Source organism: Pleurodeles waltl, chromosome 4_2, assembly GCF_031143425.1.
Source record: "Pleurodeles waltl isolate 20211129_DDA chromosome 4_2, aPleWal1.hap1.20221129, whole genome shotgun sequence".
NCBI lineage: Eukaryota > Metazoa > Chordata > Amphibia > Caudata > Salamandridae > Pleurodeles > Pleurodeles waltl.
This window is the reverse complement of record NC_090443.1, coordinates 987,471,378-987,488,336: the sequence shown is the minus strand read 5'-3', so window position 1 is coordinate 987,488,336 and position 16,959 is coordinate 987,471,378.

The following is a 16,959-nucleotide window of genomic DNA, read 5'->3' as shown; positions in this document are numbered from 1 at the left end:
GGTCCCTGCAGGGGTGGACACACTGCTGCTTGACTTGTCCTGGGGACAGAGGGATGGGCCCGCTGGGTGGGTGCTGTGGTGGTGTTTCCTGAGGGGGGAGGCTCTGTGATAGCTTGTGCCAGTGTTAGGGGAACCGACTGGCCTGAGGTCCCAGATGGGCCCGGGCTGGTCATCTTGATCCAGTTGTGCAGAGCTGCTGTCATCACTGTGGGCCTCTTCTGTGGGGGGACTGGATTTGTCTGGAACCTCCTGTCCGGTGACGTTGGGTAGGGGTCCTGCATGGGTGTAAAGGCATGATTATTGTATCTGTGTGTGCCATTGTGTGCAATGGGTGAGTGTCCCTGTACTCCAGTACTTGCATTCTTGTCTAGGTCCTTGTGTGATAATTGGTTTGGGGTCTGTGTGGGTATCTTTAGTGGACATGCTTTGGCGATGGGTGTCCATGCTTTGCTGTTGAATGCAGGACTTGGTGTTGGGATGGGAGGGTTGTGATAGTGGGATATATGTGAGGTGTTGGAGTGATGGGGTGAGGGTGAGGGTGGGGGCATGTGATGGCATGCAGGTAGGGTGGGTGATATAATAGTTAAGAGTTGACTTACCAGAGTCCATTCCTCCTGCTACTCCTGCAAGGCCCTCAGGATGTAGTATTGCCAAGACCTGCTCCTCCCATGTTGTTAGTTGTGGGGGAAGAGGCGGGGGTCCACCGCCAGTCCTCTGTACTGCAATCTGGTGTCTGGAGACCACGGAACGCACCTTCCCCCGTAGGTCGTTCCACCTCTTCCTGATGTCATCCCTAGTTCTTGGATGCTGTCCAACTGCATTGACCCTGTCGACGATTCTGTGCCATAGCTCCATCTTCCTAGCAATGGAGGTGTGCTGCACCTGTGATCCGAATAGCTGTGGCTCTACCCGGACAATTTTCTCCACCATGACCCTGAGCTCCTCCTCAGAGAACCTGGGGTGTCGTTCAAGTGCCATGATGTGGTGTGGGTGATGTGTGAGGTGGTGTGTGTTGTGATGTGTGAGGGGATGTGTTGTTGTGTGTTGTTTGAGGTGTGTGGATGTTGTGTGAGTGATGATGTGTGTGTCTGTGGATGCTAGTGTTGTTTCTAGTGGTGTCTCTCTCTGGCCTTCTTTCAAAATTTTGATAGTAAGGGTTTGTGGCTGATGTGGGTGTGTGCTTTACATTGGATTGGGTGTGTGGGAGTGGTATGTGTATGTGTATCAGGTGTGTGTATTTCCAATTGTCCAATGTGGTTGTGTTTTGTAAATGTGTGTGTATTTTGAGCGCGGCGGTGTGTACCGCCAATGGAATACTGCGGTTGAAAGACCGTCGCGTGGATTTGTGGATCGTGATAGTGTGGGCGTATTCCTGTTGGCGTGACGATATTGTTGTCGCCAGTTTATCACTGACCTTTGGTGTGGCGGACTTGTGTGGGTGTCTGTATTATGGCGGATTCTGAGCTGTGGGTCGTAATAGCTGTAGTGGAATTCCGCCGCCACTGTGGTGTGTTGGCGGTCTTCTGCACGGCGGTAAGCAGGATTTACCGCCAATGTAATGAGGGCCATAGTGTAGGAAAATTATGCCAACAGTGGCTAAAATCATCCTCACTAAACATGGTTAAAGAACACCTCAATCTCTTGTCTAACACCACTGACTTACAAGATTTCTTGTCAGGCCGCAGAACACCTCATCGGAAGCGCTTCTTATATGCAGTATACAATGAAATATGCACATTTTCCCAACAAGATGCTGCTGCCCGGTTAAGGCAAATAGATCAGGAAAATCTAAAAAAGGCATTAGCTATTGTGGATAATGGGATTAAAACCTTGTCCAACCGGATTTATACAATTAACAACATTATCTCTTCTGCTATAGACATTATACAATCTGATATGTCTTCTCTATACCATGGACAGAGTCAGATCAGGTCCATTATTCAGTTGGGTTGGACCCTTCAAACATTTTCTTCTTTTAATCTGACGCAACAACAACTAATGGCTAAGAAAGAAGTGACTTATGTCATGCTTAACATCGAGAAATTAGAAAAGTTGCCTTTTACCGTTGCTGAAATACCATCGGCAGAGGGGTTAATACATGGGGTTATTAATCTGCCTATTTCCACACTACAATTCACTTCCTGTTTGAAACACATTCCGGTAGGCAGATATGAAAAGCTGAGATAGTTACATCCATGAGGTGTGGGAGCTTCCATTCTCGTACAAATGCTTTAATGGCATGAAAGAGGTCTTTCTTAGTGGTAGTGAATGCAAGACTTCTGTCAGCCATTCAATGATATGTAAACAGCTGTCCTTGCATGGGGCAAGGACAGCTCGCCTCGGCTGCAAACTTGGCTTGTTATCTTAAGGGAGTTCCAGCCACCTTGATTAGACCTACGTTCCAGGTGCTTTCAAACGGCAGCTACGTCCTTCTCAATAGTGAAGACTGTTGTGGCATGCGAGACGGAATAGTTTACGTTGTTTCGGTCTCTAAGGCCCATATTCATACTTTTTTAGCGCCGCATTTGCACCGCTTTTTGATGCAAAAACGGCATAAACTTGCAAAATACAATTGGATTTTGCAAATTTGCACCGTTTTTGCGTCAAAAAGCGGTGCAAATGCGGCGCTAAAAAGGTATAAATATGGGCCTAAGGTCGTTACATGCTGCGGGAACATACTCTTTCCCCCCAACAAATTTAGGGAGGTAGCCGATATCTGGCCTTACATTGCTACTTCAAACGTGAATTTTGACAAGTTAAGTAGACTCAAGGCTTTATTGTTTCAAAAGCATGTGGCCCTTACATCTGCACGCAAGACCTACGCACTTCAAGTGGCAAGGTCATCAGCAGAACTGGAATAGCACATTTTTTCAAAGCTGTTGGTTCTCGTTTTGTTCACACCTTCTCAACATTCAGTTTGATACCTTCAGCTATCCACTCAATTTTCAGTAGTATTTTTGGGGGACTTCTGATAACTTTGGCCTTATTAGCTGGCATCCTACTGTTGTTGTTTATGCGCAATGGCTGTCCCGCTGCAACAAGGACAAATGACAGTGCTCCAATCAGCACAGCTGTGTCCTGAACGTATGATGCAGCATTTTGGAGCAACACTCCTGGAGCAGTTGGAGTGTGACTGGTCTTTGTCATTCAGTCCGGTTTTGTATTGTGTGCAGCCTGTGTTTCGGTGCCTCTGGTGCTCTTTTGAACATGCACTGGAAGTTTGTCTTTCACAGCAGCACCCCCCAGCAACAGATGTTGATCTTTTGATGTTCTCGCTGAGGGTTCATTACCAGACATGCGCACTGAGGCTGCGCTTGCTACGTGAAGCTAATTATGAGTTACCCTTCCTGGAGGATGTTGCCATCAACTCATCAATGGGCACACGGGATGCCGCCTTGGTTGATACTGGGGCTATGGAACACACTTGCTCCTCGATAATTTTTGGCGCTGACTTTCCACCTCTGTCATCTGCCGAAGTGGAAGATCTCCTACTTTCCATGACTGGTACTTAATTTCAACTTTTCTAAATTGACATTATCATTGAATTCTGTTAAATTGCCAAGTAGTGTGCTTGTATGTCCTTTTAACTTGTCAAAATTGACTAGGGTTTTATATATATCTTAGGTTGAGAAATTTTAGTTTTGGCTTGAACCACTTTCAACCGACAAGGGGAGGGTGTTGTGTAGCCATTTTAGTTAAAGCTCCATGCACGTTAGTTTAATACACTAGGCCGCTGTGCACTTTGACGTAGATATATTTTATTCAGCTTCGCATTGTTATTTTTACAATAACCAGTTTTACGGTCTTGTTTTAATTTCTTCTATCTAACTGTTTTGCTTAGCCCAGCACTGTGTTCTCAAACAACACATTCTTGATCACTTTGTGCTTCAGTCTAGGCTACAGTTTGGTACATTGTCGGTGAACATGGTAGAAGTTTAGTCTCCAACATTTGTAGAAAATACACATCCTTACGTAGGGACATTTACTTAGAACATTAGCTGTGTTATTATAAAAACACTTCCTAGTACCATTACACGTTAAGAGGGAGGTTCCAGCCGGGGGACAACTGTATGCTGAATGCTTCGCTGCAGATGCTAACGCAGACTACAGGCCTTTGCTCAGGTATGAGGGTTGATGTCCCCCCGGGGGAACCTGAAAGGCAGGATTAGAGATTAACATGCTGTGCTCAAATTATGATTCAGATAGAAAATAGTCCATCGACTTTAGTGGCAATATGATAGCATTCTTCTTATGCTTCACCCTCATCATCACCATTTTAATATTGTCATGTTGTGTCGTTCTGGTTATTGCAGCTCATGCTTTGCTATCTAAAATGCAGTTGTTTTATTAAACCAGTCTTTAAAACTTATACTGCTTTCATTGTCATTTATATATGAGACCGAATTGTGAATTAGAGAACCGGATGCAACCTGAGTGACCACGACTTCCCTGAGAAGTATGATATGTCATGCACTCGGCTTCCCAATCATCTCTACCTTTCGGGAGAGATGAGGCACTGCTAGTTAGCCGAAGCAAAACACGGATTTGGAGCGACAGGTGTCACCCACCGTGGGTCAGACTCAGTCTCCCACACTGTGGACGATCTTGCTGCTCAAAATCCACTAGTCTCATTAGAATAATGAGAGCCTACGTGACAGTAGAGAGGACCAAGAGGACTATTCCGTACTACCACCTGTGATCCAGGATCCATGCAGCTCAGGAAGAGAGGAAATCCATGCAGTCGGTCCTCGTTGCAGTTGGTGCCTGCGGATGCAGGGGAGTGACACCTTCACTCCAACGGAAATTCCTTCTTTCTTCTCATGCAGACTGAAGACTTGTCACCCTCAGAGGATGTACAGCCAGGAAAATGTTGCAGAAGCTGAAAGGAGCTGTGAAAACAATGTTGCAAGAAGAGTCTTTGTTGCGGATGCAGATTGTCGGTCCCTGGAGGGTCCAGTCACGGTTCCAGTGGCTGGAAGTCGAAGTAGAGGTTGCAGAGGAATCCTGCTGGAATCTTGCAAGCCGAATCAGAGGACCCACCCAAGAGAGAGACGTTAAGTAGCCCTGAAAGGGGAATTGGTCATGTAGCCAAGTGAGCACCTATCAGGAAAGGGCTCTGACATTACCTGCCTGACCAGGCCACCCAGATTATCCCAGAGCTCCCTGACAACCTTGGATTCAAGATGGCAGAACCCAGGGACCCTCTGAAGGAGCTCTGGGTACCACCTCTGGGGTAGTGATGGACAGTGGATTGGTCACTCACTTTTCCATTGTCCAGTTTCACGCCAGAGCAGGAACTGGAGGTCCCTGAACCGGTGTAGACTGGTGTATGCACAGAGGGCTCCAAATGTGCCCTTCGCAGCATACCAGTGGCTTGGGGAGGCTACCACTCCCAAGCCATGTAACACCTATTTCCAAAGGGACAGAGTGTGACCCCCCTCTCCCAAGGGAAACCCTTTGTTCTGCCTTCCTCGGCTTGAGCTGTTCAAGCAGCAGGAAGGTAGAAACCTGTATGAGGGGTGGGAGCAGCTTGGGCTGCCTGGAAAACCCCAGAAGGCTGGTAGGGGCAATGCTGGGGGTCCTCTAAGGAGCCCCCAGAGTGCACGGAATCATACTTCCAATACTGGCAACAGTATACTAAGGACTTACATGGGGCACCAGTATGCCAAATGTGGGATGAAAGTAGCCAAGTTACCAAGTAAGAAAGGGAGGCAGCATAATCACTGGGGTCCTGGTTAGCAGGATCCCAGTGAACACAGTCAAACCCACTGACCAACAGGCAAAAAGTGGGGGTATCCATGCTTAAAAAAGGCCACTTTCCTATACCGGTGCTCTGTAGGATGGGCCAAATTTCTTCTTCACAGCAATCTTCTTACAAACCAGATCCCCAACTTTAGGAATCCAGCCTGTAGAAGCTTTTGGCAAATTCCTTATTCATAAGGTGGCAGCATTGGCGGATGAATTATCATCACACAATTGCTGACGCTCTTTTAAGACAGTGAGACGTTCCTTACTGTCAAAAGGTGTGTCTGCTGCCACCAAACCAGGGCCATCTAGATATGGGATATACATAGGTATTCCAAAGAGGACCTTGTAAGGAATGCGTCCTCCCAAGGACTGTCTTGGCATATTTTTCAGTGCTCTCTGGACCCCATATAGGTGATGAAGCCAACTGTGGACTAAACCTAATACTCTAAATGTTAAGGACTGCTTTAGATCTCAATTCCTCCTCTCCACTACCAATTTACCCTCAGGATGCCAGGGTGAAGAGTAACGAGTTCAACACCCATCGTCCTCATGGTGTCCCTGAATGCCTTAGAGGCAAAGGTAGGAGGGCCCTGGTCCGAATGAAATGGTGCAACTGCATATGTACCAATAAAGATCAGCTAGTCTTTAATAACAGTTCAAGAGTCAGCCGACTGCTGTGGCCATACCCACAGGAATCTAAAACATGAGTCTACAGCTACTAAGATATATTTGTATGCACCATGAGGTTGGAAGGGACCACAATGGTTCAGGTACACACATTGTAATGCCCTGTTGGACACTAAGGGGTATACTTATACTCTGTTTGCACCGGATTTGCGTCCTTTTGTTTTACAGAAATCTGGCACAAACTTAACTCCATATTTATAATTTGGCGCTAGACATGTCTAGCTACAAAATATTGGAGTTAACGTCATTTTTTGCCTGCAGAAAACTACCTTGCATCAATGAGATGCAAGGTAGGCATTCCTGGGCTATAAATGACTCAAAGGGCCTAGCGCATTATTTATCCTCCCGTACAAAATTCACGCACAGGAGAAGGAGGGCCTTAAATAACGGGCACTAAGCCTGCTTAGCACCATTATTTAATGCCTGGGTCAGGGCAGGCGTAAGGGGACCTGGAGGCAGATTTCCATGGTTGGATGGGGGACCCATCCGAAGGTAGGTCTGGGTAGGTATTTTTTTTTACTGACAATGCCGCTCTGGGGCCCTGCCTTGGGGCCCCCTGCACGGCGCTGGCCCCAATGGCCATGCCCAAGGGACATTCGTCCCCTGGGCATGGCCATTGGGGTGGTGGAAAAGACAGGAGCCATGTCCATGGGGCTTGTGTGCCAGAAAATGTCACTACACTGCTTAGAGGCAATTGTTTTGCCTCTAAACAGTGTAGTGCCATAATTTGGCGCCCAAGCCCCAGTTCCTTCTTCGCCTCCCAGGCCCTATTAGCGTCCTTAAAAAGGACTCTAACAGGGCCTTAGCGCCACCTAGCGCCATTCCTTAAATATGGCGCCCGCCCGGCGTCTAGGCATTCCCGCTAGCAGGTGCTATACTTTTTGCCGCAAACCTGCACTAATGCAGGTTTGCGGCAAAAAGTATAAATCTGTCCCTAAGAGGGATGTCTGCGGTGGGCGTTTGATGTTTGAGCCTTTAGTTTGCTGGAAAATGTCACAACAAAGGACATATTGCTTAGTCTGTTTGTATAGACCTGCACACCAGAAGAGTTTCTGTAAGAGTGTTATTGTGCCCACAACCCCAGCATGAGCAGATGCAACACCCTCATGTGCTGCTTTGATAAAATCTAATCTCTGGTCTCGGTTGGGAATCACTCGATCTCCAACCCCAGGAATTGTTCCAAAGGCAACATTCTGTGCACTGATAAGGTATTAATATTTGGTAGGGTATGCTTTTGGAAGAGGCTTGCCTTCAGCTGAAGCTTTCACAGCAGCCAGAATGTCATTATCCAAACTAGTTTGGGAACGAGTCACTGCAGCAACAGAAGCCATAGCTACTACGGATTTGTCTGCTTCATCGGCCATAGTGTTGCCAGTAACGTTTCCACCTACACGTTGGTGGCCCAATGTCTGAACTACATGAGCATCAGGTACCTTATCCTTAAGATCAGCAACCCTCCCACACAAAGTTCTGTGTTTTATGGGGTTTCCCTTTGAGCCTCTAAATCCGTTCAACCGCCAATGATTAAGATATCATTGTAGGACTGGACACAGTTATACGAATCACACTCTATCAATGTAAGGTGTCTTGGATCTGTATGTTCCAGTGTCAGGATGAGGGGTTTGATATCAGCAAAGTGTGTTGTGCAGTCCCATACGGTCTGCGTGTAGGTATTGTGAGGGTGGAACACACCAATCTTTATCACTCTGCTCACAGCTGCGCAAGCTGCTGAATATTGATGGTTTGTTCCTAGAGTTGGTTGTGCTGAGCCATCAGTGTAAATGAGTGTGATATCTGTCAGGTGGCAAGATGTTAAGAGGTGTGAGGTACTCCTGTCCATATTGGAGAAAGTCTTGTGTCTGAAGTTTTAGATCAAAGATGTAATCAACATTGGTGGCAGTCAGGGAGGTTCCCCATTGAATCCAGCGTGGATGCAATGCTTTAGCGTTAGGAACACTTGCTTTGGTGACAGTCTCTAACGCTGGCACTGGGATAACAACAATAATGCGTTTCCCCTGGGCAAGTGGCCTCTCCTTGAATACAGCCATCTGTACTGTAGTTAAAATGTTTTTTTGGGGGTGCAAAGTATTGTTCTGCATTGGAGTACAAATGTGATTTATATGCTATGGGCACCATGTCGCCTTCGCTAAAGGTGACATAAGTGAACCCAATGGCCAAATTTGTTTTGTTGTCACGGTTGTGTAAGTGTTTTGCTTCCAGCATATCTTGCTGCAGTCCTCTAAGGGTGTGTGTGTGTTCAACTGTCCAGTTTCTGCTGGAGAAATCTGGGCGTCATAAATTGGCTTTATGCGTTGTGCATACCAGGAATATAAGTTCCACCAATGTTGAAGAAACCAAGTAAAAACTGCAGTTTCTTAATAGTGTTTTGTGGCTGGAGTTGAGCGCATTTTTCTAAAAAGTGCAGGGTCAGGTTCTCCCCCTTATGTGATAGCTCATATCCAAGGAACAATACATTGAGAAAGGATATTTTAGTTTTCTTGAAATTTAATTTATAGCCAAGGGCTGCGAATCCTAGAACAATCTGATCGACCCTGGCAAGATGAATATTGAGGTCCTCATCTGTAAGATAGACGTCATCCTCATAGGACAACATCTTGGGGTCAATATCATGCAATATTGATGTTACACAGGCTGAGAACAGCCCTGGGCTATTCTTATAGCCTTAGGGTAAACGACAGAAGCGTTTTTGTGAGCCGAATGAGAATGCACTCAGGTCCTGACTTTCATGTGCTAAATTTTGGCAGAAGAAACCACTGGGGATATCCAAGGTTGTTCTGTAGTTTTTTACGTACTGTAGGGCATATTTAACAGCCCCTAGCGCCTCCTTGCAGCATATTTGCGTCATTTTTTTGGGCAAATGTGGCCCAATGAGACCAAAAATGCTGCACCATATTTACAAAGTGACCCAATGCTCGCATTGCGCCACTTTGTAACCCCTTGCGCCACCATATGTCTTTGCCAGGCATAATGTATGAAAGGGGCGTGTTCTGGTGCTAGTGGTGCCATAAAAATGGTGCAAAGTAATCAATGATTTTTTACTTTGCACCTTTTTTAATCTGCATTTTTTAATGCCTGCTAAATGCAGGCATTAAAAATAGGCTCCATTTGATTACAATGGTCCTGTTGGTGCTTTGCAGGATTAATATCATTATTTTTTACACTAATCCTGCAAAGCATCGGACTATCATCAATAATAATTATGCTAGTCACCCTAACTACCACTATGGGGCGCCAAGGGGTGTAGAAAAAGAGGATCTGCACTAGGTGCAGTGCCACTTTTCATTAATCCGCCCCAATGTTGTTAATTAGTGCTGTGCTGTGTGAGTGTTGTATTGTGTATGTGCATGTGTGACTGTTTAAGTGTGTGTAATCTAAGATTATTCTATATGAATGGTCGAGTTTTACAATGGGGAATAACAGGTAATTTATTGCAGAGACACAGGGCTCAATTACACTCTGGCACTCAAGCTGAGTGAGGATCTCCCTCACTGGAGCTTTAGCTTCATATTTAACAGGATGTTGGGGCTGAGGCTGGGGTGGACACCTAATCGATATTTCATGGAACACTTATTCCAACCTACATAACTGCGGTATAGCCAGGTGCTTGCGCTAAAGCCCAGTTGACATCGTAGGCTTCTTTTACTACCTCTAGAACAAGAGCAGAGAAAAAAGGCAAAATGACATCTACCTCAAGTGGGAGCTTACGGACATGTTCGGGTGGCCAGTCTCTTTCAGCCAAAAGGATATCACAACTAAGTTCATCCCAGAATATTACACTAATGGTGCACTCTCTATCTCATCAATTTGGATATTCAAATCATAAACCATGTTGGTTGGGAGAATACGCCCAGCCACAGTCTTGGCAGCAATAAAGTCTCTCGTTGCAGTTGCATCCAGACTCTGGCGACATATTGTGACTTCTGTTGTGCTGTCCAGCAGGGTCACTGCCCATGTCTTGTTCTTTAGCAATGTTCTCAAGTTTGCTTACATTTTTAATTGAAATTGCTGCGTCCTTTTTCTTTTTAAATTGTGGCTTTTGTTGTGGGGGCTTGTCTTCTTTCTTGTCTGAAGACCACTGTGAGTCTTTCTTCTGTTTCACGTAGTCAGGACGTTGCTCTGACTGTCCCACTCTCTCGTCTATCCGGTGCATCCTGAAAGGAACGAGAGGGATGTGAATCAGTATATCTGTCAGGAGCTTTCAAGTTTACTCTGTTTCTGAGATTATGGGCCAAATGTACAAACACTTTTTCCCATAGACACAGAATGGGTAAAAACCTTTGCTACATCTGGCCCTATATCTATTTTTGGAGTTCTCCAGGTGTGGAGAGTCTACTCTCTGACTCTCTGACTTTCTGTCTTTATTTTTGGTTTTGTTTGTCCCGGCGCTTTATAGAACCCTCCTGTGCTTGTTTAGTACATTCCTCAGGGATGGTACTCTGAATTTCAGGATTTTTCAGCTTGGTTCCCAAACTATCCTGTCCTATACTAGTATAGGTATTGGAAATACTTTTCGGTAGCTCTTTCTCCTCTTTCAAGTGTGGAATCTCCTGGAGCCACTACCACTTCCCCTTTAATATTACTGAGTATTATTGAGGAGCGTCATGATTATCATCCCAGCATGTGGCAGTAACTCGAGAATCATGTTGCGATACGCAATAAGAGAGAGCAAGTATTCCTCAAATGACAGTCATTTAAAAATATCTATATTTACATCCTGTGAAGCACACACATTGACTTGCAAGTAATTGACTGTATTTCCTCTCTTATGGCAGAAGTGCCATGTGCTGACTTAATTAGAATACATGTGATGATTTCCTAATCAGGTGAGGCCCATCTATAAATACCAGGATAACTGCCTGACTTGTGCTCTTGATTCAGCTTCTCTCCTGGCAGCTGGCAATGACTGATAAGCTCCTGAATCAGGTATGCCTCCTTTGGGAATTGTCAATGAAAACCTTGTGATTTATGTGAGAGGCATCCAAGATTTACGGACTCTGTTCTTACTGATAGACAGAGATTGTTTTGTGAAAACAGAAGGAGCAATTTGTGAAAACTAGTAGGAATGTCAAGTTGAAGTTAATTTATAGAACAGATTGATTCTGAGATGTGATAACAGAACTTTTCCAAAGGATGTCAAGTGGAAGTTAATTTACAGAAGTAGAATATTTCTGAGATGAGTTAAAAGAGCCTTTTAAAATACTTTAACCCCTTCGCTGCCAGGCCTTTTCCCCCTCAGATGCCAAGCCTTTTTTTGGCTATTTGGGGCAGTTTGCACTTAGGCCCTCATAACTTTTTGTCCACATAAGCTACCCACACCAAATGTGCGTCCTTTTTTTCCAACATCATAGGGATTCTAGAGGTACCCAGACTTTGTGGGTTACCCTGAAGGAGACCGAGAAAATAGCCAACATATAGCAAACATTTTAAAGAAATGGTGAAAAAGGGCTGCAGGGGAAGGCTTGTGTTTTTTTTCCCTGAAAATGGCATCAACAAAGGGTGTGCAATGCAAAAATCACCATCTTCCCAGCTTTCAGGAAGAGGCAGACTTGAATCAGAAAACCCAATTTTTCAACACAACTTTGGCATTTTACTGGGACATACCCCATTTTTACTATTTCATATGCTTTCAACCTCCTTCCAGTTAGTGACAGAAATGGGTGTGAAACCAATGCTGGATCCCGGAAAGCTAAACATTTCTGAACAATAGACAAAATTTTGAATTCAGCAACGGGTAATTTGTATAGATCTTACAAGTGTTTCCTACAGAAAATAACAGCTGAAATAAAAACAATATTGAAATTGAGGTAAAGAATAACAGCCATTTTTCTCCACGTTTTACTCTGTAACTTTTTCCTGCAATGTCAGATTTTTTAAAGCAATATACCGTTACGTCTGCTGGACTCTTCTGGTTACGGGGATATATAGGGCTTGTAGGTTCCCAGGTACCCACAGCCAATAAATGAGCTGCACCTTGCAATGGGTTTTCATTCTCTACCGGGTACACAGCAATTCATTTGCTGAAATATAAAAAGTGAAAAATAGGTATCAAGAAAATCTTTGTATTTCCAAAATGGGCACAAGACAAGATGTTGAGAAGCAGTGGTTATTTGCACATCTCTGAATTCCAGGATGCCCATAGTAGCATATAAATTATAGGGCATTTCTCAAATAGGCTTCTTTTTTACAAACTGTCTTACATTAGGAAGAAAAAAATATACAGAAAGACAAGGGGCAATAACACTTGTTTTGCTATTCTGTGTTTCCCCAAGTGTCCCAATAAAAATGAAACCTCACTTGCGTGGGTAGGCCTAATGCTCTCGACAAGAAATGCAACAGGGACACATCACATTTTTACATTGAAATCTGAGGTGTTTTTTGCAAAGTGCCTAGCTGTGGATTATGGCCTCTAGCTCAGCCGGCACCTAGGGAAACCAACAAAACCTGTGCATTTTTGAAAAATAGACACCTGTGGGAATCCAGGATGGGGTGACTTGTGGGGCTCTCACCGGGAACTGTTACCCAGAATCCTTTGCAAACCTCAAAATCTGGCCACAAAAACACTTTTTCCTCATATTCTGGTGACAGAAAATTCTGGAATCTGAGAGGAAACACAAATTGCCTTCGACCCATCATTTCCCCTAAGTCTCCCAATAAAAATGGTACCCCACTTGTGAGGGTAGGCCTAGTGCCCACAAAAGGAAATGTCCCAAAACACTGCCTGGACACATCAAAATTATCTAATACAAAACTACCTGTTTTTGCGGGGGGCACCTGCATTTTTGGTCCTGGGCTTAGCAGCCATACAGGGAAACCTACCAAACCCAGACATTTCTGAAAACTAGAAAACCGAGGGAGTCCAGGGAGGTGTGACTTGCATGGATCCCCGGGTGTTTTCTTACCCAGAATCCTCAAATGTAGCTAATAAATCACATTATTCCCACATTTCTTGTTTCGCTCCTCTGTGTTCCTCCATATCCCCTGATATAAAATGGTACCTCACATGCGTGGGTAGGCCTAATGCTCGCGACAGCAAACTCAACATGGACACATCACATTTTTACATTGAAATCTGACATGTTTTTTGCAAAGTGCCTAACTGTAGATTTTTTCCTCTAGCTCAGCCGGCACCTAGGGAAACCTACCAAACCTGCACATTTTTAAAAACTAGACACCTAGGGGAATCCAAGATTGGGTGACTTGTGGGGCTGTCACCAGGTTCTGTTTCCCAGAATCTTTTGCAAACCTCAAAATTTGGCCAAAGAAACACTTTTTCCTCTCATTTCAGTGATAGAAAGTTCTGGAATCTGAGAGGAGCCACAAATTTCCCCCAAGTCTCCTGATAAAAATGGTACCTCACTTGTGTGGGTAGGCCTAGTGCTCGAGATAGGAAATGCCCCAAAACACTATCTGGACACATGAGAATGATCAAATACAAAACTACCTGTTTTTGAGGGTGGCACCTGGGCTCAGCAGCCATCTAGAGAAAACTACCAAACCCAGACATTTCTAAAAACTAGACACCCAAGGGAGTCCAGGGAGGTGTGGCTTGCGTGGATCCCTCAATGTTTTCTTACCCAGAATCCTCAGCAAACCTTAGCTAAAAAAATCACATTTTTCCCCCATTTCTGTGTGGGATCACCGCACCGGGACAAATTTCCTACCACCCAGCGTTCCCCTCAGTCTCCCGGTAAAAATCTTACATCACTTGTGTAGACGGGCCAAGTGCCTGTGACAGGGAAGAGCCAAAAACATGTTGAAATTGAGAGGGAACCAAAGCGGGTCCAAAAGGGCAGTTTGAAAAAAAAAAATTTTAGGCTGACAAGTGCAGCAGAATTGTTATCGGTATAGATGAGACAATGTTGGGTGGTAGGGATTTTGTAGATTCCTGCAGATTCCGGAATGTTTCATCACAAAAATATGGGAAAAATGTGTGATTTCCAGCAAAGTTGGAGGTTTGCACGGCATTGTGGGTAAGAAAATGGTGCGGGTGCATGTGAAGCATACCACTCTGGAATCAACCAGATGTTTAGTTTTCAGATGTGTCTAGGTCTTGAGGATTTTTCTAAATGGCAGCATCTCAAAGTCAAAAGGGATGATTTTTAAGGTTACCAAGCTCTCATGGCCCAAATGTAAAACAAAAACCCAAAATAATCAAATGTCCTCTTGCTTGCCGTGGTATAAGATGTTTTAGTGTGTGTGGGGAGAGCTGAAACAAGCTTACCCCCTTCAGTTTTCTGTTTCTTTTTAATTCCATGGCATCTAGTAGACTTTCTTCCCTCCGGGGTGTGGATTGGGGTTAATTGCCCCATCTGCCCACTGGTGGGCAGAACAACTTTGGCCACATTTATTTGGGGTGGGGATATGGTCAAACTTCCACCCTCTTATTTTGAAAAAATTATCTTCCCTGGTGGGCTTTCTGCCCCCCCTGTGGGCAGATGGGCCTTCCAAAAATAGTCCAATCTGCTCCCAAGGGGGGCAGATATGGGCAACAGTAATGTGCCCCCATGGGGAGCGACCCTTGCCCAAGGGGCTGCCCCACCAAACAAAACACACACATACACACACACCAATCCCTGGTGTCAAGTGGTTTCTGCCTGGCCTAACAAAAATAGGCCGATCTACCCCAAAGGGGGGCAGAAATGGCCTAAATACAATTTGCCCCCCAAGGGAGCAACCCTTGCCTAAGGGGTCGCTCCCCACATATAAAAATAAATAAAAAATAAACAAAAAAATGTATCCCTGGTGTCTGGGGTTTCCCCCCCCCCCCCGGGGGCAGATTGGCCTAATATTATATTAGGCCAATCTTCCCCTGGGGGGGGGCATAAATGGCTTATAAATATTTTACCACCCCCGGGGAGCGGCCCTTGCCCAATGGGCCGCTCCCCTTATGCGTAATTTTTTTTTTTTTAAATCACTGCTGTCTAGTGGTTTCTGCCCCCAGTGGTGGCAGAAATGGCTTAAAAATAATTTGGCCCCTGGTGAGGAACCCTTGTCGAAGGGGTTGCTCCCCACATATAAAAAAAGAAATAAACAACAAAAAAAATTATCACTGCTGTCTAGAGGTTTTCTGCCCCCAGCAGATCGACCTAATTATATTAGGCTGATCTGCCCCCAGGGGAGGCAGAAATGGCCTAAAAATATTTTGCCTCCCCCCCCCCCGGGGATTGGCCCTTGCCCAAGGGGCCGCTCCCCTTATGCGTAAGTATATTAAAAAAACAAAATCCCTGGTGTTTAGTGGTTTCTGCCTCCCCGGGGCAGAAATGGCCTAAAAACAATTTGGCTCCCAGGGAGCGACTCTTGCCTAAGGGGTCGCTCCCCACACATAAAAGAAAAAAGCAATGTGTCCCTGGTGTTTAGAGGTTTTTTGCCCCCACCCCCGGGCGCACAAATGACTTTAAAATTATTTGGCCCCCTGGGGAGCGGCCCTTGCCCAAAGGCCGCTCCCCTCATTCGACAACAAAAACCAAAACAAAATCCCTGGTGTCTAGTGGGCTTTTCTGCTGCCCGACCACATCGCGATCGCGCAGTAGAATTGCTTTCAGAGACATGAAAGGAAAGGAAAGGGCTTTCCTTTCCTTTCATGCCTCTGCCAGCCCCCTCCTCCAGAGCGGAAGAGAAATGCTTTTGCATTTCCCATCCGCATCGCGCTGGTAGCATGCTTCCAGCGCGATGGGAGGTGACCTCTGATGAGGTCAGCACGTGATTGTATGCTGATGTCATCAGACGTCACTGGGGGGGTTCAGGGGTGATCGGGAGTGGAAGGAGAAGCGATTCCCCTTCCAGGCCTGACCTGGGGTGTGAGAAAGTAGCCTCTTTCTAGCCTTGTTACCCCCACTTTTGGCCTGTTTGTGAGTGTATGTCAGGGTGTTTTCACTGTCTCACTGGTATCCTGCTAGCCAGGGCCCAGTGCTCATAGTGAAAACCCTATGTTTTCAGTATGTTTGTTATGTGTCACTGGGACCCTGCTAGTCAGGACCCCAGTGCTCATAAGTTTGTGGCCTATAGGTATGTGTTCCCTGTGTGGTGCCTAACTGTCTCACTGAGGCTCTGCTAACCAGAACCTCAGTGGTTATGCTCTCTCTGTACAAATTGTCACTAACAGGCTAGTGACCAATTTTACCAATTTACATTGGCTTACTGGAACACCCTTATAATTCCCTAGTATATGGTACTGAGGTACCCAGGGTATTGGGGTTCCAGGAGATCCCTATGGGCTGCAGCATTTATTTTGCCACCCATAGGGAGCTCTGACAATTCTTACACAGGCCTGCCACTGCAGCCTGAGTGAAATAACGTCCACGTTATTTCACAGCCATTTTACACTGCACTTAAGTAACTTATAAGTCACCTATATGTCTAACCTTTACCTGGTAAAGGTTAGGTGCAAAGTTACTTAGTGTGAGGGCACCCTGGCACTAGCCAAGGTGCCCCCACATTGTTCAGGGCCAATTCCCTGGACTTTGTGAGTGCGGGACACCATTACACGCGTGCACTACATATAGG